The sequence below is a fragment of the Pinus tabuliformis genome, chromosome J, assembly GCF_031772625.1.
Source record: "Pinus tabuliformis cultivar Carrire ecotype Pingquan chromosome J, CPIR1, whole genome shotgun sequence".
Classification (NCBI taxonomy): Eukaryota; Viridiplantae; Streptophyta; class Pinopsida; order Pinales; family Pinaceae; genus Pinus; species Pinus tabuliformis.
The window spans coordinates 580,712,295-580,737,453 of NC_142295.1; the positions used below are offsets into that span (position 1 = coordinate 580,712,295).

Genomic DNA, 25,159 nt, shown 5'->3' on the forward strand with positions numbered 1-25,159 from the left:
CTTTATATGGCTGCAATGTTAATGAGCAAACTGTGCTAGGGTTTGTGTTGTTTCAAGCTATTTTTCCCTTTGGTTTGTTTCCCTCCTTTCCCTTTCACTCACACTTATATGTTCATCTCTTTTCCCATATTATTTTACAAATGAAATGCAAATCTTTCCCCATCCCTAATCACTAAAATGAAAACCCTATCCCTCTCCCAAAGCATCAAAAAACAAAATTCAAAACCCTAGTTCTCCTCCACCATATGCATGTGTAAATAACAAAAAATGTTGGTAAATATGTCAACATGTTTTGTGCATGGTTTCCCTATTTCCCCTATTAATACATGTATGCATATTCCCATGTTCACTTTCATATATGTTTTTCCCATATGCAATGATCTTTGCAAATGATTTCCCAATTATAAATATGTATTCCTATATGCATAATGATTTGCAACATTTCCCTTAAAAATTCCCTGTTATATTTATATATTCCCATTCCTTGTTAAAAGATCCCTCCCCTAACATTTCCCTCATGTCTTTTTCCCCTTGAAACAGCATAGAGTTCAGCACTTTTTGCAGGTAGAGACAGCAGTTCAGTTTGTCCACTTTGCTCCTAAACCATGTCAGAAACCGAAACTTATGAGCAAAGTGATGACCATTCATCATCTACAGAGGTTGAGGTACAGAGAAGGCCTTGTAGGGGTGGTAAGGGTGGACATCATAAGCGAGAGGAGCCCACCTCTTTGGCAGAATTACAGGCTTGTCCTATGGCAGTCACTTGTTTTCAGTACATGTCTTGTTATCAGTTTTGTGAGAGGATCTCCCGGATTCAACATCACAGAGAGTTGGCCCGCCTCTTTGTTTTACATTTGCATGATGGACATGTCAATCTAGTAGGGGTAGATTTTACATTGACACCCGAGGTGATCTCACATGCTACAGGGATACCGAATGTTGGTGAGGTGTGGCCTAAGCGCAAGTTGCTAGATACTGTTCACTTTGAGCCTTATGTCCGGCCACCATTATTGAGACATTTAGCGGGTGTTTTTCCATTCAGATTTCTCCGGAGCGAGTATGCTCCCATCATGAGGCTTATTATGCACTATTTTACCTGTGAAGGCAGATTTTCACAGGTGTACTCATATCACATTCGCCTCTTGATGCACTTCACCCAAGTAAGGATGATGAACATCCCGGTTTTCTTCTTTCAGAACATTCAGAAGATGGTGCCCATGTTGCAGAGGAAGACCCCGGCCCAGCAGTACAGGAGCTTATGTCATTATGGTTTGATTCAGCTCATAGTCTTGCATCAGTTGACACAGCAGGGTATCTCATGGGAGGAATTTATCTCTCGTGAGTTTTTCATAGTGCCACCCCAGCCACATCATGAGGTCATTCATGAGGAGGGAGGACCATCTCAGCAGCCTGATATTCTGGTCACTCGACATGTCAGCTCCACACCTCTGGTCACCTATCAGAAAGGCCCAAGGGCCTTATTTGCAGCAGCCAGGCGAGTACTATCTCCACAGCAGGTGGAAGGGGTCTCGCCTTCATCATTAGCTCAGCGAGTGTTATCTCCACATCAGGTAGAAGGGGCCTCGCTCTCTTCATCAGCACAGGTAGCACAGAGGGGCAAACAGCCTATGATTCATGAGGGTCCATCAGGAGTCCCAGACACCGAGGTCATTGATCTTGAGGCCAGTTCTCCTAGCCGAGAGGCAAAGGAGATCATTCAGCATCTGAGAGCTGAAAATGATGCTTTGCAGAGGAGACTTGAGGGTGCCCAATGGACTATCACTTACCTGGAGCAGCGGAACAAACAGCTGGAGGAGGAGAAAGCACTTGATGAGCTATGGAGGATTCGTAGTGACCGAGTCTTGAACCGAAGAAGACCCGGTGATCCATTGCCTGCAGACCGAGAGTCAATGCTCATCCAAGTGAATGCATACTTAGAGAGGTTGTTGGCTAAGGCCAACCAAGAGAAAAAGCTACTGAGGAATATGAAAAATCATTATTGGGCAAGGATGCATGTATGCAAAGCCAAAATGAAAGTTTTTCAAAGGAGGTTGACCGAGGCCCAAAAACAGAGAAAGAAGCCAAATCCCCTCCGTATCTTGGCTGAGGCTTCACTCAAGGATCATGGCACTCATTAGCCTAGCCACAGCTCAAATCCCAAAAAAATTCTGAAAGTTTTGGGTAATTTTGGCAATTTTTGGAAATTTACAGGTTTTGGCTCCTCAACGGGTCTCACCCCCGGTGAGACCCTTTGTCATGGCAGCTCCTTTTTGCAAAAACTCAGCATTTCTAGATTTTTCATGCAAATTTACATATGCCTATGGATGGACTTGAGTTTTTATGGAGTTTTGGGCCTCCAAAAGGTCAAAATACATGCAAAATTTGACTTTCTGCCCCTTTTTTGAGTTGCAGAAACCAGTCTTGGGAGAATTAAGTTTTGATAGGGCAAATGACCTCCAAATCCAAAAATTCTAGTTGGGTTGGAAAGTAGACTCACAGACCTTTCCAACGAGCTATCCTGCACCCAATTCTGACACCTGAAAGTGCCTCAAACAGAGCTCCAAAGGTGTGCGACCCGTCAGGCAGGTGTGCGCGACCCGTCAGGCAAACTTTGCCAGATTTCACTGTAACAGCTCGGAAAAGCACAGTTTGACTTGGTTTGACTTTTTGAGGTTAATGATGGTCCTCTTTGATGTAATTGTGACACTTTTTATACACTTTTACCCTTTTGTAACCCTTCTAGAAGATTTATTCATGTAAAGGGTAAAAATTGAATGTATGAACTGGTTTCCAAGTTTATAGAGGCAAGTTGTTTTGACTGCCTATTTTGTAGTGCTTAGTTTAGAGGTGGTTGAAACAGCTCCTAGGATAGTGAGCTCGACCCATGGAGGCAGGGAAAGAGGTTAGATCATCTATATTATGTACTTTCTTGCTCATTTTCATGGTTGGACTCTTGAGGGAGAAGCTATCATTGTATATTTTCACTGTATCTCTGCAATTTTTGGCTAAGGAAGACCAGGGTTTTGCAGTCATCTTTGGGATTCTTGTGGACTCATGTGTTGATGGTGTGTTTTCTCAATTTTCTTGTAAGCTTTGTTATGTGATTCATTTCCTTTCTTTACTGATGCACATTAAACAAATGAAGTGTTAAAGTATGAATTCATGCTAGCCATGCTCTGCTTTTAAATTTGTTTAATTTCAATGTTTTCTACTGTCTAAAGGGAATTCAAAGTCATTGTTTTCTCTCTTTAGCTCCTCATCTTTCATTCCTGATCATCCATCTCAATCAAAGGCATCAATACAGTCTCCTACCTCGCCCCAAGGAACCCCCTACAGAAACTATGTCAAATCCCCGCACCCAAAATTGCAATTCCTCAAATTGCCACCAAAAACCCAAAAAACCCCAAATCAACCTTTTAAATCAGTTTACTAGCCTAAGATCAGTGTTACCTTGTTGGTCATCTCATCCCATTGAAGATCTGCCGAGATTGACCGGAGAGAGCCTTCTCCTGCCCCGTAGGGCTAGCTACGAGGCTAAATGGTTTGATGTAGCCTTGAGGTTTACCTTTCTCAGCCTGAGGTGAAATTTCAAGCGCTAACATACTGGCGACCATACTGGGGAGAAAATTCAACTTGTTAATTGTCTTGTCCCAGTACATGAAATCAAGGTGCAGATCTGATGCTGATGGTGGACAGCAGTCAGACACTTATGCAGGCTGAACCATTCACCTAGCAACTCCAACTCGATCCAGACATTCCAATGCATGCTGATCTGTTCATGCAATGGTAGGGTATGTGGCAGACCCTGCACTTTGTGAAGCTCTAAACGGAGTTAGAGAGTGGTTAGTAGATATTGAAATTAATGAAGAATTTTTCAGTATTTTCCTTCAATGTTTGAAATCTCCGAAGCTTCATCTTGAAAGCAAAACTAGATTTTGTGAGTTAGTTGTTGAAAGAGTTGAAAAGGAGATTCAGTATCTCGATGAGCAGATTCAGTCATATGATTTCCAAGACCCTAAAAAGTTCTTGGAAATCCTTCCTCCTTCGCAACAAGAAATCGTAGACTTGCCTATAGATGTTTACATTGACAATGTGCAGCTGGAAGTATGTGTTGCAGAGTTGGGGCAGCCAACAGAGTCTGGTTTCCGTGATCCTATTGCGGCATACATGGACACATTTTTCAGTTTGATTGATAGATCAGGCTGTATTTTCCGTGACCAGGCTCAGTACGTGCATGAAGGGCTGCCAGCAATTGCATCTGTGACCTGGTGGAAGCTTTCTCAACCGGCGTCAATCTCAGGTTTACTTGAATGGTTAATTTGGCATTTTAGTATTACCTGATCTAGTGTTTGTACAGCAAAGTAGGGTAGTGTTGTAAATAAATAAGCAGCCATAAGGGCAGCATCTTGTTTTGGTTGGCTTGAAGATTGTTAAGTTGTTTTTTCAGTCATTTCAGTTTTGAGATCAAATCAGTTTGAGTTCAGTTTCAGTTTGAAAATGAGTCAAGAGTTGTGTCGATGATGACTCCATTGCCCAATGGGTGGAGGCACTGTCTGCTCTTCCAAAGTTCTGCGGTTCTTGGCACCTCCACGGAGCGGCAGCTGCCATCCCAAGTGGAGCCGATGTTAGACTCTGTCTCATGTCAGAGATTGATTCTTCTTCAAAACAGGGTTTTGAAGAAGAAATCATTTAATGTTGTTGTTTTTTCTTTAATATGTAATTTATTCTCCAGCTCTTCAAATGGCAGCGACTTCAAACTCCTATCCCTGCACAAGCACAATTCAGAATATTCACTTTTCATAATATATCAATGGAGTCCTACAGTACTTGCCTCAATCCTCACAAGCAGATTAAGAAAGATTTTGTTAGCAACTTGAATGGTACATCAATTCTTGAAATTGCTACCCTCACTGCAATTATGCCTGTTCTTATCCTCCTGCGACAATGGAATTTCTACAAGGAGCGACCTATTTGGGAAGTGGGAAAAATCTTTTGGGTCCAAGCTGTCTGGGATCTTCATTCTCTCAAAGTGACATGGTCATTGCCTTGTCTTGATACGGAATACTTGAAGAAACCAGAGGATTATTTGTCTCATCTCGTTGGTCATGGAGGATTGGACTGCTGTTGTGAGCATAGATCTTACTGTTTCAGGACTAGAAAAGGTTTTGGAGGTAATTGGGTATCTGTATCAGTATGTGAAGTTTCTGCGTGACATGGCTCCACAAGAATGGGTATTTAAGGAGCTTCAAGATATTGGAAACCTAGAATTTAGATTTTCAGAAGAGTCGCCCCAAAATGATTATGTGGCAGAACTTGCAGCAAATTTGTTGTCTTCAGGTGTCCAGCTTGAAACATTTACCAGATAAGAATGATTTCATCCCATGTGATTTTTTCAATTAAAAGCTTGTCTGACATCAATATCCATGGCACGATGGAAATTCCAATATGTATTATTGATGATCCATTGATCAAGATTTGGTATAAACTAGATCGAACATTTAATGTTCCACGTGCAAATACATACTTCTTGATCACTTTAAAAGAGGCTTATAAAAGCATAAGGACTTGTGTACTCACTGAGTTGTATGTGAACCTTCTCTGGGATGCACTCAACAAGACACTATATCAGGCAACTGTTGCTAGATTGGACACGACAGTTTCTGTTTTAGGAGACAAACTTGAGTTAAAGATTTCTGGGTTCAATGAAAAGCTACCAGCTTTAGCATCAAAAATTCTAGAATTCTTGACAACCTTTACACCGGCTGCGGATCGTTTTGAGGTGATGAAGGAGGACATGGAAATAGGCTATGTGAATACCAACATGAAACCCTTAAAGCATTCAGCATATTTAAGATTACAGATTTTGCGAAAGGATTTTTGGCATGTGGACGACAAACTTTCTTGTCTCCTTTCACTGACTCTAGCAGACTTGATAACTTTTATCCCAGAGCTTTTTAGCCAGATTTATATTGAAGGCCTCTGTCATGGTAACTTATTAAAGGATGAAGCTATTTTTCTTGCAAATATGCTCAAAGATTTATTTTCGGCAATAGTTTTGCCATCTGAGTTGCGACATGCAGAGCAAATCCTGAGGCTGCCATCTGGCATTGGCCTATTCCAGAATGCAAATGTGAAAAATAAATCAGAGGAAAATTCTTCTATTAAGATTTATTTTCAAGTGGATCAAGATATTGGTCAAAGTTCAACTAGAGCAAGGGCCATAGCAGATCTCTTTGAAGATATTGTTCACGAGCCATGTTTTAATCAGCTCAGGACAAAGGAACAGCTTGGATATGTTGTGGATTGTGGCAGTAGGATGACACACCGTGTACTGGGATTTTGTTTCCGTGTTCAATCTTCCAAGTATAGCCCACCATATTTACAGGAAAGACTAGATGCATTTATCGATATATTACAGCAAATTCTGGGTGAGATGGATGGTAAAGAATTTGAAAACTACAAAGTGGGATTAATAGCAAAGAAATTAGACAAAGATCCATCTCTAATTGATGAGACTAATCGTCACTGGAGTCAAGTTGTGGAAAAAAAGGTATTCGTTTGAAATGCTGAAGCTGGAAACAGATGAGTTAACCAGAATACAGAGATCAGATGTTATCGATTGGTATAATTCATTTCTAAAGACAAATTCCTCCAAGTGTCGTAGACTAAACATTCATGTATGGAATTGCAATGGGTTTAATTTTTGATACCACAGATTGTGGGGAAGATGGTGCCCCGCTCATCCTTTCTGACATTATTGGATCTGAAAATGCTTTGGGTAATATGGATTTAAAGGTTGCTGGGAATGAAAAAGGTATCACAGCATTTCAAATGGACTTAAAGCTGCCGACAGGGATCAAAATACCAATCCTAAAACAAGTCGTTTTTTCCATCTCAGCAACTCTCGGCCATAATGCCTAAAATAACAAATGAATCTCTAGATGTGCGGCCAAAAGAAAATTCACGAGAAAATGGGGGCATTAGTAAAAACTTGAGGAAAGCTTTATGCATTGGTTTTGCAAATCGACTTGTACAGCGAATGGAGCGCCAGGAACGTGATGTGCACAATTGACCCTCGACATGGGCGCTACCTGAACACCTGTCATAGCAGTGAAATAGGAACCGATGATCTATTTTTTGACTGCAGTTGCAAAGTGGCAGAGAACAAGATTCGATTGCCAATATTTGTCTTCAGCAATGGGATTGACACCTGTAATGCCACCGCTTCATCAGTTTTCAACAGTTCGAGTAGAAGAAGGAGCGCATTTTTATTTTCAGAAGAGCTGATTGTTTTCTGTTAGTTTATTTATTAATAATGATAAAAACAAATTCCTGGTCTTGGGGTCGATTTGTTTTCCCCCAGTTGTATTTATTTGATATATTAAAAGAAAAAAAAAAATTTGTAAGGGAGAGTTAGTAGACAGAAGGGGAGAGTTTCTGAGTACTGAGAGTGCTGGAGAACAGAGCTTTCAATGTACAGTTTTTGGCAGAGAGTTTAATGAAATTACACAGCTCTGACTTCTGAGATTCCTGTGGTATGAAAGTTAGCATTAGTTTTCCTCTTGTTTCATATGTAATCTGTTATGTTCCATTTCACTACATGATCATTTCTAACTGAACAAATGAAGTGTTTAGGTAAGAATTCATGCCTGCCATGCTCTGCCTATAAGTTTGTTCATGTTTAATGTTTTCCTCTGTTTGACAAGGATTCATCTCCTATGCCCTTGTCAGCTCCTCACCAGTCTTGTCATCCCATTTAAATCTAGATTTGATGCTAAATTTCTTGCCTACCTTGCCTCAGTCGATAATCTGTGTTGTTCATTATATTTCTCTGTTCAAGCTGTGATTTTGCCCATGCAGCCCAGAAAAACCCCGTTATTTAATTAAAAAACCCCAAAATCAATCTTTCTAATCAGTTTACTAGCCTAATATCAGTGTTACCCGTTTGGTCATCTCATCAATTGAGGATCTACCGACACTGATCGGAGAGAGCCTTCTCCTGCCCCGTAGGGCTAGCTACGGGGCTGAATGGTTTGATGTTGCCTTGAGGTTTACCTTTCTCAGCCTGAGGTGAAATCTCAAGCGCTAACACACCCAATGCTCAATGTGGACCGCCTACGACCATACTTTCCACCATTACTGGACACATCAGACATTACAAAACAACTAACACCAACAAAATTAAACCCAGACTACTTGGAATAGACCACAACTAATCAGATCATGGACATGCATATCAAAACACTTGCCAACAAAATATCCAACTGTATCAAGTTGTCAAAGTTGGCTAATTCCTGCACCAAGGCAAGTAGTTCACCAGAGACCAAGTTACCCATAAGTTTCCCCATTTCATGGAGGCACTCAACACAATGGAGATGACTTATTCCTAAGGGGGGAGGATTGGTCAAGGTGGACATTGGTGGACACTCACCTATTCCAATTAGACCCACACCATTGTTTCTTTCAGTTTACTTAATTTTAGAACAATTTACTATTTTTGGCAGTTTTTTCGGGTCTTAAACTTATGGAGTCGTTTTGAGGCCCTAAACGATGTTTTTTTTTTTTTGGAAAATGGGAAAATCATGGCATTTTATACAATTTGCAGTCGAAATTTGTAGTCCTCAAATAGATCTTTCTAATGAGGTATCATAAACATCAAACAAAGATCGTATGCCAAAGTTACGACCGTGGTAAGTTGATTTACCTTAATTTACCCCAACGGGACCCACAAACTTTTGGCGCTTCATCTCCTAGGGTTAGGTTTTCAGATGTTTAGGGTTCTCCATTGTTTCTCAATAATAAATAATTCTTTGAGCCTTATTATAACAAAATTTAGAAGGCATGTAACTGTTGTAGGAATTTACAGGGTAAGTTCCTCAGACAGAACACCAAAGGACACCGCTCACAACCAGATCGCAGATCAATACACCAGTATTTTTGACATGGTTAAAACCCTCAAAGAGGGAAACAGTCCACGGCCTGAGCCAACGCGGCCACTTCAGGCAATTTATTAATAAAAGAATGAAAATTTACATATTCTTCTCTCATAGACGAATTACCCTACAAATGACCCTCCATGCGCTTTAAATAGAAATCATGGACCAATCGGGTGTCAAGCCACGGATCAAGTGTTGGTAATACCGAGGAGAGAATGAACCATCGGATCACTACATATCATGACCGTCGGATTGTAAGTTACAAAATGTACAAGGTAAAGAAACACACTTTACCTAACTCTATACCTAACTCTATACTAGACCAAGTTGTACTTAAATATTTCCTATGTGTTAGAATATCCTAACATCCCCCCTTAAGAACAACTTGGGATAGGATTGAAGGATTTACAAATATGACACAATAGGAGAAGGAAGGAGGCACTAGAGCCTATCCCCCCTTAGTGACAACTTCCTGAACTCCAACCATAAATCGAAGTTTAGTGAACTTCACCTCTGTGAGAGCCTTTGTGAAGATGTCTGCAACTTGATCATTTGTTGAACAATATTGCACTTTAAGAACATGGTCGTGAATGATCTTTCTGATGAAGTGAATGTGCAGTTCAATGTGTTTGTTGCACTGATGTTGGACTGGATCTTTGCATAGTTGAATGGTCAGTTTAATGATGTATTATGTGTTCCAACTTTATCCTGCAACCTTCTATCTGTATATCAAATAACTCATTCAGGTGAAGGTAAAATCGTTGAATTTTCACCTCATGATGTTGTAATCAAGGACCTAAGAGATCCTAAATAGATTTTAGCTACTGGCATTGCTGATGATTCTACAAGGTTGTATAAGTTTCACAACTTTGGGTCATCAAATCTTCCCTCAATATTTGTTGCTCATAACGATGAAGTGAGAAAACTTTGGCATGAGCGATTTGTTCACTTAAACTATCGCTCCCTTCAGCATCTATGTAAAGAAAATATGGTGACAGGTCTTCCTATGATATCTTGCAAAGATGGTGTTTGTTCCGGATGTGTAATCGGAAAACATCATCGGGACAGTTTTGAAAAACGTGCCTCTTGGCACGCCTCAGCCCCTTTACAGCTTGTGTATAGTGATTTATGTGGCCCACTTCCAGTTGTTTCATTCTCTGGCTGCAAGTATTTCTTAACTTTCATTGATGATTTCTCCAGACGCACTTGGGTATACTTCTTAAAACTCAAGAGTGAAGTATTTAACACATTTTTGGCCTTCAAGGCCTTTGTTGAAAAACAATCTGGACATCAAATTCTTAAGCTAAGATCTGATAATGGCGGAGAATATGTTAAAAACACATTCATCAACTTTTGCACTGAGAATGGAATTCAAATGCAACATACTGTTCCATATACTCCACAACAAAATGGTGTAGCTGAAAGGAAGAATCGCACCTTAAAGGAAATGGCTAATTGTATGCTACAATCTAAAGGACTTGGTCTTAGTTTTTGGGCAGAAGCAATTAACTGTGCAAATTACATAATAAATCGCACTCCTATTAAGGCTTTAAAGAATATCACTCCAGAAGAAGCATGAAGCTCAATCAAACCAGATGTAAGTCACTTTCGTGTTTTTGGAAGTGAAGCGTGGGCCCATATTCCAGATGAAAAGCATAAAGCTTTAGAACCTAAGAGTGAAAAATGTACTTTTGTTGGTATTCTGAAGATGTCAAAGGCTATAGACTTATTCCATTTAAGTCCAAAAATGTTATCATTAGAAGAGATGTAAAATTTGATGAAAATATATCGGCCTGCGAGCCTAGTCCGGCGGATGTGCCACCTCTCCCTATCTCTTCTACTTTTGAAAACATTTCTTCTTCAGATGATGAAAGTGAGGATGAAAATCCTCCCCCACCATCTCAAGGTCCTCCTTTAGCTCCTCAGCTTCCAAAATGGGTCCGTGCTACTCGAGATGCAGCAGGTGATCTTGCCGGTGATCCTACAGATCAGCGACGCACATGTTCTCAGTTTGACAGAGCCTCTTCTTTACTGGCTCAAGCTCCAGTAAATTATGATCCTGACACCTTTGTAGAAGCTTCAGGCCATCCAGATTGGGAAGCAGTTATGAATGAAGAATATCATTCATTATTGGCAAATGATACATGGGATCTTGTTCCTCTACCAAAGGGACGAAAACATGTTAGATGCAAATGGGAAAGTTGATAAACATAAAGCTCGTCTTGTTGCTAAAGGTTTTTCACAGGTTGAAGGCATTGACTACACTGAAACCTTCTCCCCTATTGCCAAAATGAACTCTATCCGCCTTATTCTTTCCCTTGCTGCCTCGTTCAAATGGGAAGTCCATCAGATGGATGTTAAATCTGCCTTCTTGCATGGGGACTTGCATGAAGAAATCTACATGGAACAACCCATTGGCTTCATAATAATAGACTCCAGCCTTGTATGTCGGCTTAAGAAATCCCTTTATGGTCTCAAGCAAGCTCCTCGAGCTTGGTATGCCAAAATGGATAGCTTTCTTTTAGAATCTGGCTTTTCTAGGTGTCATTCTGACAATACTGTCTACACCAAGAAAGTGGGCAAGTCTCTTATCATTCTTGTTCTTTATGTTGATGATCTTATCCTTACCGGTAGTGATCCCAACCTTATAAACCATGTGAAGTCTAGCCTTAAAAAGAAATTTGAAATGACAGACTTAGGACACTTACATTATTTTCTCGGTCTTCAAGTCTTCCAATCCAAGGAGGGTATTTCCCTTTCCCAGTCCAAGTATGCCTGCGATATTCTACGCCATTTTCACATGGAAGACTGTAAGCCAGCCCCTTCTCCCTTCTAGTCTGGAGTCAAACTTTCAGTCACTTGTACTTCTCCTGAAGTTGATGCTACCTTATACCGTCAACTTGTAGGAAAACTTCTGTATCTAACCCATACTCGACCTGACCTTTCCTTTGCCATTGGCCTTGTTGCTCAGTTTATGCAAAACCCACGTGAAAGTCATTGGAAAGCAGCTAAAAGAATACTTCATTATGTTCGAGGTACAGTTCAGTTTTGGATTCATTACAGTGCCGAAGCATCTCCTCTATTGGTTGGTTTCACTGATTCTGATTGGGCTGGTGACCCTGATGATCGGAAGTCTACTGCCGGTTATGTGTTCACTCTTGGTTCAGGACCTATTACATGGGCTTGCAAGAAACAAGGTGCCATTTCTCTTTCATCAGCAGAAGCAGAGTATCGTGGTGCCGTAGAAGCTAGTAAGGAAGCCTTGTGGCTTCGTCAGATCCTGCCAGAGTTTGGCTTTCAGCAGCAGCATCCAACTACACTTTGGTGTGATAATCAAAGTGCCATTCAACTATGCAAAGATCCAGTCCAACATCAGCGCAGCAAACACATTGAACTACACATGCACTTCATCAGAAAGCTCATTCACGACCATGTTCTTAAAGTGCAATATTGTTCAACAGATGATCAAGTTGCAGACATCTTCACAAAGGCTCTCACAGAGGTGAAGTTCACTAAACTTCGATTTATGGTTGGAGTTCAGGAAGTTGTCACTAAGGGGGGATAGGCTTTAGTGCCTCCTTCCTTCTCCTATTGTGTCATATTTGTAAATCCTTCAATCCTATCCCAAGTTGTTCTTAAGGGGGGATGTTAGGATATTCCTACACATAGGAAATAGTTAAGTACAACTTGGTCTAGTATAGAGTTAGGTATAGAGTTAGGTAAAGTGTGTTTCTTTACCTTGTACATTTTGTAACTTACAATCCGACGGTCATGATATGTAGTGATCCGACGTTTCATTCTCTCCTCGGTATTACCAACACTTGATCCGTGGCTTGACACCCGATTGGTCCATGATTTCTATTTAAAGCGCATGGAGGGTCATTTGTAGGGTAATCCGTCTATGAGAGAAGCATATGTAAATTTTCATTCTTTTATTAATAAATTGCCTGAAGTGGCCACGTTGGCTCAGGCCGTGGACTGTTTCCCTCTTTGAGGGTTTTAACCACGTCAAAAATACTGGTGTATTGATCTGCGATCTGGTTGTGAACGGTGTCCTTTGGTGTTCTGTCTGAGGAACTTACCTTGTAAACTGACCATTGTCTAGATGAACAATTCCAGTCCCTACAACACTAAGAGATCTATCATCACCAACATATATATTTTTGGTGTTACAATCATTTAAAGAAGAAAACATGGCTTTGTTATTGGCCATGTGATAAGAAGCTCCAGAATCAATGAGCCACTCATGAGAATGAGAAGAAGAAGATACATTTAGTGCATAGCCAGACCGAGATGCTTGACAACCACATGCAGAAAGTGCCATTCCTGAAGATGAAGTTGAAGGTGAAGAATGCTCCAAATGGATGTTATGTTTCTTCATCGCTGCTTCCAAGGCTTCCATCTTCTTAAAGCATTTGATTCTAAGTGGCCATCTCGATTACAAAAGTTGCAATGTCTATCAGTCTTCTTCCCTTTGTTTTTATTTGTCTTATCATTTTGTTGAAATGATTTTTCATTTTGAGGCTGAAATTGCTTAGGACCCTTGTTTGGTTTAGGACCATTCTTTTTAGGATATGACTTCTTAGGATTCTTTGAATTTGGTTGCTGCTGGGCGGCTAACGCTTTCTTGGAAGAGTTTCCAAGATTAAGAAGACCAAGGTGTAAGAGTTTTTCTTGTTCTCTTATTAAAGAATCACAAAAAGAGTCAAAGGAAGGGGACTTGTAGTCTGTTCCTTGAGAAATGAAGGCTTCTCTTGTAGAATGGAAGGTGGAAACAAACACAGAGTAGGCTAGTCCCAACTTAGTAAGAATGGAATAGATAAGGTTACTATCTTCTTTCTTAACCTTAACACCTTCCAAGAGATATCTAAGGGTCTTGAACTTGGACAAGAAATCTTCAATGCAAGAAAAATTATTAGGGTCCAATGTAAGCAACTCATTTTCAAGTTGATGGGCTCTAAGTTCATTTTTAATCCCAAAAACTTTATTGATTTGTTTCATTGCTTCATCAGGAGTATCAAGTTCTGCAATATGGAATCTAAGATATGGAGAAATAGACATCCCTATCAATCCACGTGCTTGATCTTGCCTATTTTCCCATTTAGCAGTCTTATCTTCATCCTTCGGTTTCTTTTCTTGGCCTGAGGCTATTCTGTAGAGACCCTTACTTCTAAGTAAATCCTCAATGTAGGACAACCATTGGAAGTAGTTGGTGCTGTCAAGGGTCACTTGGTATTGACTTTCCATTTCAACAGAAATTGAAGCTAAAGATGCTGAAACTAAGTGTTCCAATGGATAGATATCGAAAAATTAGGCTGGTTTAAAAAAAATGGCTCTGAAAACGGCTTCCGGATGAAGAAGTTATGGCTTTTTGAAAAAAAGTTGATGAAGTCGCCGATGAAGTGCGGGAATGTGCGGAAATGAAAAAATCCGCCCCCAAAAAATGGAGATTTGAACCCAAGACCTCTACTCTCTTAAAATAGCTTTGAACCAATTGAGCTATACAAAAAATTTGAGAGAGAGAGAGAGAGGGGGGGGGTTGATGCTTTGGGTTGCGTGCTTGCTTTGAGAAGGCTCTTTTTCCCTGCAAAACAAAAAACACAAAACCCAACACAGACATGAAAAGAAAACAAACCTTACGGCTCGAAGTTAGCTTTAGCCGAAAAACTAAATATTTTCAAAAATGAACCTTACGGCTCAAAGTTAGCTTTAGCCAGAAACTAAATATTTTCCTCAATGTTTCTGATTTTCCGAGATCACCCTAAGGCGCAGGGAAAAGAGCATACGCATGAGAAAAACTCTTCCTTTCTGTTTCTGATTTTCCCAGATCGCACAGAGTCACAGGGAAAAGAGCATACGCAGAAATGAAAGGTATAGATCCGGTAATAAAAAAAGCTAAATAAACCGAAACCGAAATAAACAGAGAGAAAATAACTGTAAACTGCAAATAAACACTGTATACCTCCAGATCTTAAAAATGACGCAGCTAGGGCTACCGGAAACCTTTTCGCGTGAAACGAAAGGGGTTCCTCACTGGAACAGATGCTCCCAACACAACAGAGCAGTCCTCTCGGCCCGAAAGCAGTCAGAAACAGTAGATCTAGGAAACGGCAATCGGATGCAGTTCTACCTGCTTCAGATTTGGATCACCAACGAACGCGGCCCTCAACTTGGCTCTGATACCATGTAGGAATTTACAGGGTAAGTTCCTTAGATAGAACACCAAAGGACACTGCTCACAACCAGATCGCAGATCAATACACCAGTATTTTGACGTGGTTAAAACCCTCAAAGAGGGAAACAGTCCACGGCCTGAGCCAACGCGGCCACTTCAGGCAATTTATTAATAAAAGAATGAAAATTTACATATGCTTCTCTCATAGACGGATTACCCTACAAATGACCCTCCATGCGCTTTAAATAGAAATCATGGACCAATCGGGTGTCAAGCCACGGGTCAAGTGTCGGTAATACCGAGGAGAGAATGAACCGTCGGATCACTACATATCGTGACCGTCGGATTGTAAGTTACAAAATGTACAAGGTAAAGAAACACACTTTACCTAACTCTATACCTAACTCTATACTAGACCAAGTTGTACTTAACTATTTCCTATGTGTCGGAATATCCTAACAACTGTCACATCTCTTCTCAAAGATAAGCTACCATCGCCTGAGCTAGTTTATTTCCATTTTTCATGTAAACAATTTTTAGTACTTTGTTATTAATGAATTGAAGTTTTGTTTTCGTAGTATCTTTGTGTTTCTGTTTATATTTGTATTTCATTTTGTTCCTTCATAAATCCGTATCATTGGAAGTGGAAACAAACAATTGTCATGATTTATTTTCCAAAGGTAATTCATTGAGACTAATGGCTATAGTGGAGAAGAACATCAATGGGAGAGAAGAGAAGTTGAGGAGTAAAATGGTAGAGATGAAATTTCAAAGAGTGCTACTTGCTAAAAGTTTTGATGATGAAGGAGTTGTTAGTGTCAATCTTTGAAGCCTTCCTCTAGCGATCAAACATGCTCTTACAAAATGATTTTAAGGTGTCAAAGTCAAATTTTGTCATTTCAGTGAGTCTTCAAGTAAAATTTGGTCACTAGGTATTAGGTCTAGGATTTGTTTTCATTCCTTCCAAAGTTTTCTAAGTGTTGGTCCATGTCACCATTCAACTAAGTGTACCATCATTTAGAGAGTTTTCATCATTATTTCATGTTCCAATGGGTCATTTTACACCTCGTTTGTGCTTCAGTTGTGTTCAGGTAAGGTTCATTCCCCTCTCCTAGGTTTTTTGTTTCTGAGCAAGAAAAAATGAATTTGGGAAAAATGAGAGAGGTTTTCGTCTACACTAGGCCAAGGAAGAAAAACCTCCTTCACTTTTTACATAGGTTGCATGGTTTTAGAGAAATGTCAAAAATACAAGTTTCCCCAGGAGAGTTAATGCACCTCTAGAGTGACCTTGGGAAAATCAAGATTTCTCCTATCCTAGTTGGCCAAATGACTTTCTTGATGAGTCAAATGATAACTAGACAAAAAGATATTTCCAATGAGCTATCATGTGCTCAATTTGGAGTTGAGGAATACCTTCAAAAGTTGACTACAACAGCACTCTGCATTTAGGCAGCCTCATTTTGCACATTTTGACCAGTCTTGGGAGATTTGACTTTTGACAGGGAAAATGAACTCCAGATTGAAAAATTCAAGATGTTTTGGAAAGTATGCTCCTAAGCTTTCCAACAAGCTATCCTGTGCCCAATTTGGACTCCGAGAAGGCCTCCAAAAGTAGTCTTAAAAAAAGGTGTTGCACATTGGATGGTTCTCTCAATGCAAAATAACATTGGTGTTGTGCATTAAATTGGCACTACGCACCTGCTGGGGAAGACCAAATTGCTGCAAATCTCCTTCAAACTTCTCAAAAAATCACTTTGATGCTTGTTCCAACTAATTTTACCATTCCTCCTTGCTAAGATAGAAGTGTGCTTGATTTCTTGAGTGTTTTTGGCATCATTTCATAGCAAACCCTATTGGCACTGAAAATTTCTCTCATAAACCCTAAATAAGCTAAAACTACCTCTCATAAGCCACCAAGGGTCATTTTCTACTCTTCTCCTTCATTTACACTTAGTTTACCAAGTCTTTTTCACTATCCATCAGTCAGCAAGCTTCATTTCACTAAACCCTACTTTCTACATCAAACCCTAGCCCTAATACACTATTCACTTACCCTAATTCCCACTTCTTACATTCCTACTATCCCCCATTCCCTTATCAAACTCTATACCCTAACTCCCTCAAGCATTCACACCCTCATCTTACACTTCACTTACCTTACAAAACAAATCTCTTCATACTCATCTTGTTATCACTACAAACCTTCATTTCACATCACCAATAAACCCATGGAGAGAGACATAGACTATGAGAGGGAGGAGGAAACTTTCAGTGACACTTCCAGAGAATCACATGTGCCAATAAAGCCACACAAAGGGTGAAATATCATCCGGGAGGAACCTATCAATCTCACAGAGTTTCTTGCTTGTCCTTTTGCTATATCTTGTTTTAGACATCATTCTTGCTATGAGTTTTGTGAAATGGTGGAGAGGGTAAAGTTTCATCATGAGCTTGCCCAGTTGTTTGTCACTTATCTACATAATGGCCAAGTGAACCTTGCTGGTGTCTCCTTCACCTTGTCACCTACCACCATCTCATAAGCAACAGGCATTCCAAATGTTGGTGAACAGTGGAACAAAGGACAGCATGTTGAGAGTATGATGAAGAGGCTTAAGGCTAAGTTGGAAAAGTCCTTAAGAAGCAGAAAAGAGCATGATAAACTCAAAATCTTGGCTGAAGCTTCATTAGCTCAACAAAGCACCTAACAAGGATTCCTCATGCCAAATTTTAGGAAATTTTGAGCAATTTTTGTCATTTTTGAATTTTGAAATTTGAAAAACAGGTTTTTCCAGTGGCGCTGCGCTTTTGATGGGGACATCCTCTTGAAAAATGGCTTACATATTTGGAATCAGCATGGAAAAATAAGTCAACTCAGAAATATTGAGAAATTTTGGACAAGGTCTTGGTCACCAAAAGGGCAAAAAACACCCAAAAAGTGCCCTCTCTGCCACTTTTTTGCCACATAGGAAGAAGTCTTGGGAGAATCAACTTTTGGAGGGGAAAATGAGCTCTAAATCAGAAAAATCAAATTGTTCCAGAAACTAGACATGCAGGGATTTCCAACAAGATAACTTGCACCTAATTTGGACACCAGGAAGGCCTCCAAAAATGGCCTTGATATGGTGCTACGCATTAAACTGATTTTGCCAATTTTGCTTAAATTTCCAGTTTTTTCCTAATTTTCTTGGAAATTGACTTTTTCCTCATTCCTTGGTAAATGTATGCATGTTAAATGATTGTATTTGATGTAAATATGGATTAAAAACACCTCATAGGGTAGATACATCAAGTTTCAAGTGGTTTTGATGATGAATGAATTGGTTTCCTAAGTTTTAGAGGCAAGTTGTTCCACTGCCTACTTTTGTGTTCCTAGTTTAGATATGGTTGAAACCACCCCTCTTCTCATGGATTCGACCCCTAATAGATAGCATGAATGGTTTGATGCCTATATTATGTACTTTCTTAGTCATTTGTAAAGGTTGGACTCTTGTGGAAGCTCTGAACTCTATTGTATATCTCTACAGCAGTTTGGCAAGGAATAAAACCAGGTTTCACAGTTATTTTTGTGGGATTCTTGTGATAGTGAGTTTATTTATTGTTTCTTATCTGTAACGAGTTTTTCTTATGTTTTATATGTATCCAAATCTATCTTTCTCTTCTAAAACTAAATGAATCAAGGTGAATGGACAAAATACACTGTTGTGCTTTGTCTTGGGAATGCATTTGGTTTTCAATGTTTTCAACTGTTTGAAGAGGACTCATAGTTTCTTTATGCCCTCCTCAACTCCTCAGTTGTCTTAAACTACCATCTCAATCCATTTCTAGTACATAAACCCTTGTCTACCTCGCCCCACAGAACATGACTGTATCCCTGAGTTGATTTCCCGAACCCAACTTGCCTGTTCCATTTGATCTAGCAACCAATCATCAAAATCAACCAAAAATCCTCTGAGCTACTATACCTAGCCTAAAATTTGCATTCAATTTTAGTCATCTCAATTCATAATTGCAACCATCTTAATGGAGATTTACAAGGAGAGAACCCTCTCTCGACCTAGTAGGGCTAGCTACCAGGTTAAGCGTGGTTTGTGGTTACCCTAGATTGCCTCCCTTCAGCCTGAGGTCGATCTAGGCCCTAACAGGAGTCAAGGAATTTGTCCAAACCAATGGAAGGTGCTTCTTAGCCATGCCCTATTGGAATTATAGCAATAAAATGCTTTATTTGACTAATGCCTCAGTCAAATAGAGAAAAATCAATTTTCCACATCAATTGGATGACTTGGATTATAGCTAGCTAGAGTGACATGGCCTTGTATACTAGTTAAGTCAGTAAATTTGAGTTTGTAGGCTACAAGTAGAGTTGTGCATGAGTTGATTGCTAAGATCTAGAAATCTAGTTGAGTTATTGTTAATTGAACTCAATTAACTGAGATCTAGTCATTAGTTGAGTCAGTTGAAGGTTACTTGAGTAGTTATGATTGTTGTTGACTCATTGATCTCTTAGTTAACTAGTCAATCAGCTAAAAATAGACCTACTCATGAATGGACTTTGAGTTACCTAGTTGAGTGGATGGAAATGGCACATGTGTATTTACAATTGGATATTGTTGAGTGTACAATGCTTTTGCACTGAGCAGGTGATCAATTCCCCTTGGATTTGCGCAAGGAAATAGGGAATTTCCCTATTATTTAGGAGCTTAATTCCTCTAGGATTGCACAAGGAAATAGGAGGTTGGCTAAGGCTTGAATTGGCTAAGTGTTTGCCAGAGAAGGTCAGGAAGAAGGAGAATAGTTTTACAGTGTAGGGTGTGCTTAAGAGTTGAATCAAGACTTTGTAATTGTTTCTCTTTCTCATCTGAATTAATGCAAAGCAACGGAGGGGTTTTTTCCAGTTGGGTTCCCTCGTAAAATCATTGTGTTCCTTGTGTTTTGATGGTTGCATGTCATTGCATGTATTTCTATCATGTGTTTTACTTTCTGCAGAATAGTAGAAAAAAATTTGTCTCTTGATTTCAGTTTGATTTCATTACCATTTCTAGATGGTATCAGAACCTCTGAAGACTACAAAGAAGTTTTAGATCTTCTCTCAGAGAAATTTCGATTTGCAGACTTTTTGGTGCAGATTCTCTTCGGTGCAGGAAAAGTGTCTTTCAACAAATTGAGGTTGGAGCATGCATTGGAGGGCACCTCAAATTTTTGTGCTTGTAAAGACAAGATGGAAGTTGTCATGGCTAATAATGGAGTATGAGAATATACACAAATTGATATTCCAAAACCAACAGCATCAAATGCATAAGCACTTGCTCAATGGAAGAAAGACACAACAAGAGCTAGGAGGATTATTCTAGAGGGTATCAGATATCATTGGGTTTCAAACTTGCATGGAAAGGAGACTCCTTTTGCAATGTGGAAAACTCTCACATATTTCTTCTAGAGCAGCAGCGATGTCAGGAAATTAGTGTTAAGACAAAATCAAGAGCATTTGCATGTAGAAAAATGAAACCATTCCTTAGTGCCTATCCATATTCACTCAAATTCAAGATGAACTTGGAGGAGTAGGAGAAAATGTGTCATCATCTAAACTTATGAGCTTAGCACTCCTTTCCCTTCTGAAATCCTATCATGATTTAGTTAATGGAAGAGACAAGCTACTAGATTGGGAGAGACTTTGGTCTGATTTGGTGTAGGAGGAGATCAGAAGAAACACTAGAGATGGTGTCACATCCATTGCAGATGAGGAAGAAGATTATACTCTAGTTGGCAAAGGAAAGAAGGCCAAACGCATGAAAGCCTAAGGTGAGGTAGAATCTAGCCAAAGCCATGGCAAGAAGAAAGACCTCGGTAAAATTAAATGCTTTCACTGCCATGAGTATGGACACTATGCAACCAAGTGTCCACATAAGAAATCCAGTAAAGAGCATGCACCAGGAGTAGGAGGAGATGCTCTTGCAAGGAAATTTGAGTTGGATTTCACCCTAATTGATTGCATCGCAAGCAAAGTAAGAGGGAGTGAATGGTACCTAGACTCTAGTGCCTAGTATCCTATGATAGGAAATAAGGAGTTCTTCAGTAGCCTAGAGGAGAAGGACCTACTATTACACATAGAACTTAGAGTACTGTCACCTTTAAGATGGAGTCAGGCTCCCATCTTCACTTGAAAAATGTGATGTATGTGCCTGGGCTGAAGAAAAATTTAATTTTTGTAGTTGTATTGGAGGACAGAGGTTATGATGTGGTGTTCAATAAGGGAAAATCTTTTATGAATCTTGTTGTTGTTGGACAACTAAAATAGATTGGAGTTAGAGTGAAAAATCTTTACAAGCTAGAGGTAGATTTCGCCATGCATGTAGCTATACCTCTAGGACTGAGGTGGGGTGATATAGAGCCTTTGTCCAAGAATTACAAAGATTTGGGCAGGGTCCATATGAGAGGAGTAGTAGTTTTAGTATACTCTTCTCATGGATCAGTACCCTTGCTACAGGGGCCCACAATATTCAATAGTATAAGCATCAGTGTCAGTTTATGCAGTCAAACCTTGGGAAATGGTTGCAGGCTAGTAGCAGTCAGAGACTCAAGAGAGAGTTACATCTTAGAGACACAGTTGATTTAGTATTTTGGATGATTCTCAGTTGCAGTTGTTGCAATAGCAATAACAACAGTGAGAAGGAGTCTTGTTACAATACATTCCTACAGGAAAAGTGCGACATCCCTGGTGAAAAATCCATGTAAAAATATATAAGACCACGGTTGTTGGGACACGTACTCCAAGTTGAACGTTGGGCAAGACATCCTAGGGGGTGTTCACTTGATTGTTTATGGCTATGGAAATTGGTAAAGGCAATGGCTAAGGCTTTGGAAAGGCAAAATGGCATTTTTGGCACATTTAGTTATGAAAATAATGGAAATTAGGAGAAAAGGAGGTGAAAGATCACAGGTTGCATGTGAGGAGGAAAATGAAGGAAAATGATGGAAAATGAAGAAAATAGAAGCCTCATTCATAAAAAGGATTATGAGGATTAGTTAGCAAGCTTGGTCAGTGTAACCTTTTATCGGTTGAGTTTTGGAGCTCTCTCTCTCTCTCTCTCTCTCTCTCTCTCTCTCTTATACTCTTGACACTTAGAATTTCTTGGAGCACTTTGGCATTGGAGCAAGAAAGGCAAAGAAGGCAAGACGAAGAAATTATCAAGCAGGGAAAGGTAGGATCAAGTAGCTATAGCAGGCTTCATTATAGGTATCCACTTGCATGTGTATTTTCCTTGCTAGATTTGGCATGCATGGGATTTCATGTGTTACTTTTCTACCATGGCATGGGTTTTGCTAGGTGTGACAGTATTTTCAGCCTACCCTTGCCATTTCTTGATAGACTTGATGAGATGGGTTCTCTCATATGATTTATGTGGGATGGCCTGATTGGATTTGAATCTGAGTGGGGTGTATCTCTGAATTGAAAAACACATGGTCTGAGTGATCCCTGAACTGGACTAAGGATCAAGAAGCCATTGGCCTAGTAACCTCTGAACCAAACTGTGGGTTGTGGTAAAGCTAGATTGTGTGCCTCGGTGGGCCTGGGAATCCTTGTCAGTGAATGGCGGGATATACCATAAAGCCAAGAGGTGGATTTTCTCTCCGTTGGGCCTAGTGATCCCGCGATGGGATGCACGATAAATCCTGGAGAACATGTCTCAGTGTAGGACCTAGTGATCCCTAGATCGGACTGTGGATGCACGGTAAAGCCTGAGAGACTGGGAAGCACTCAAATTCCTCACGGTGTAGGTGGAGAACTCTAGTGGAATCCATGTTGACTGGTGTTTTTGTTGTGTTCTATGAGTCCCACATTCATGCTTGGAATATGGCATTGGGGTGATTGGCTGAAGAGAGACTTGGCTCAACCAATCTATGGTCTGGTGGAACGTGGTAGTCCCATCTCCGGTTAGTTCATTGCATTCATTAATGAGAAATTCATTCTCTTGATTTTCATGGGTAAATGTATTGATGTATATGTTGATTTTGATGGTTGATATGTTTATGGTAATTTTGTTCCTATTATGCTGGTTATATGTATATTTTATGATAGTAGTTATGTATAGCTCTTAGCATGTTTTTACTTGTAAATGAATGGATATGTATCTATGGCCTAATAAATGATAATGCAGCAAAAGACATTAGGGAATAATGGTTCATAGCAATTCTCAGATAAGTATGAGATCCCTACACTTAATTTTGTTGTTCACACCTGTAGGTTACATGCTGATGACTTGTTTGATGAAATGCCTGTCATGGATAATAAGGGTCTGGTTATGGTCTTGTTCAATTTATTACTTTTTCATCATTTTTTCCCTGTATTTTTACTGATTCTAAGCTATCACTCCATTATGGGCAGTGGCCTGGCATCTGGGCCTGAAAAAGTGGCTTAAATCCCAGGTCACTAGCACAGAACTGGAAATTTTGGTCTTTGGTCACTGGAAGGCAAGCCTATGAGAGAAAATTTAGGTTTTTGGTCACTCTCTTGCCCATAGGATGAGAGCGACTATGGCCTAAGAGATCCAGAACAGCAGTGGGACACAGGGACAGGTTGTTTTAGTGGCTGACTTGTCTCCTGAGGTTTTTGTTGATGATGTTGGATGAATGTGTGTGATGTTTCTGTCGACTCCACTTCCTTAAAGTCACATAATAGGTCAAATCTGATCATAGTAGCCTCTTGTCTCATGTTTACCCAGTTGGCATGGTTACTTGGGTGGATGTGGGAGGAGGGTGTTACATAGTGGCATCAGAGCATGGTTCAACTCTCGGACTGGATGGGCAGTGTGTGTTGATCATGTATGCATGTTAGCTGCATGTGTGTCTCTTACACTTGCATTCCATGTGCTTTTGGAATTTTCTTGATGATGGATTATGGTTGTAGTAAGGTTGTCATGAGGAACTTGATGTTGATTTTGTGGAATGCATTTGTCATGACTATATGACTGGTTATATGTTGGTATATGTCACTTACATGTTGAGTTTATGTCGCCTACTTACATCCTTGTATGCTAGGCTACATTCTTGTAGGTTTGATTACATGTATCAGTCTTGTAGGTTGATTACAAGAATTGATTGCTTATGCTCAACTACATGCATCTATGTGTGTGTGTAGTTGATTTGGCATTGCTTATGCATGTTGATGGTTACATGTGGCATTGTGTACAATGGAGTAATGGTTGTTGTCAGGCATGAGGTCATGGTTTGTGTAGTTGATATGATCATGCATTGATGACTGGACTCTAGCTAGAATGATGTGTGTATGGTTTGGTACTCATGTGTTATATGTCCATATGAAGTTGTTATGCATGTATGGTCTTGGTTATAGTATGCATGAATAGTAGGTCAAACATGCCTTGTGAAGTCATGGTATGCAATTTAGGTCATCATGCTGCTATTGGTTGTTATGATGCTAATGTGTTGGTTGAGATAGAGCAGGAGATGTGAATCATCATAATGAGGTTGCAACTTTAGACCTTGGGCTAAGAGTAGATCATCATATAGGTACCGTAAGTTTGGAATGCAAGTATGTGAGTTAACAGATTGTTATATGCATTATGTTTATACACATTAGGCTTATGTACATGTCTTTTGATGTTATCATTACATGCATGATAGACGATAGTTGATTAGTTTAGTTACATGAACATTTTTCGGATAGTCAAGAATGATGGTATCCCGTGTTTGTATGCATTGCTTTTATTTTTATGTTAGATAACTTGATGATCAGGGTTATTTCGTTGAGATCTTGATGTTGTAATTTGGATTGGTCATATGCGTGACGGTTATGTTCATTGCATTCAAGAACTTGATGTTATATGTATTGTGTTAACCTGGTTTGGCCTATGCAGATGGTTATGGTTGCGATATTCAGGTATGAGCTTACATATTTGTGATATGGTGTCGTACTAATCTAGACTGATCGTACATATGTGATTGTTATGTATGAATGATAATTTTTTATGCTTTTATAATGTGAACATGTTAGTTAGTTACTGTTATGGATATCATGATCTTATTATGTTTGAGT

General features: G+C 39.7%; 1 pseudogene; it reads left to right on the forward strand.

The window, feature by feature from the left end:
* The first annotated feature begins 5,378 nt into the window (after positions 1-5,378).
* Positions 5,379-6,654, forward strand: LOC149228311 (nardilysin-like pseudogene; annotated as a pseudogene).
* Positions 6,655-25,159: the final 18,505 nt, after the last annotated feature.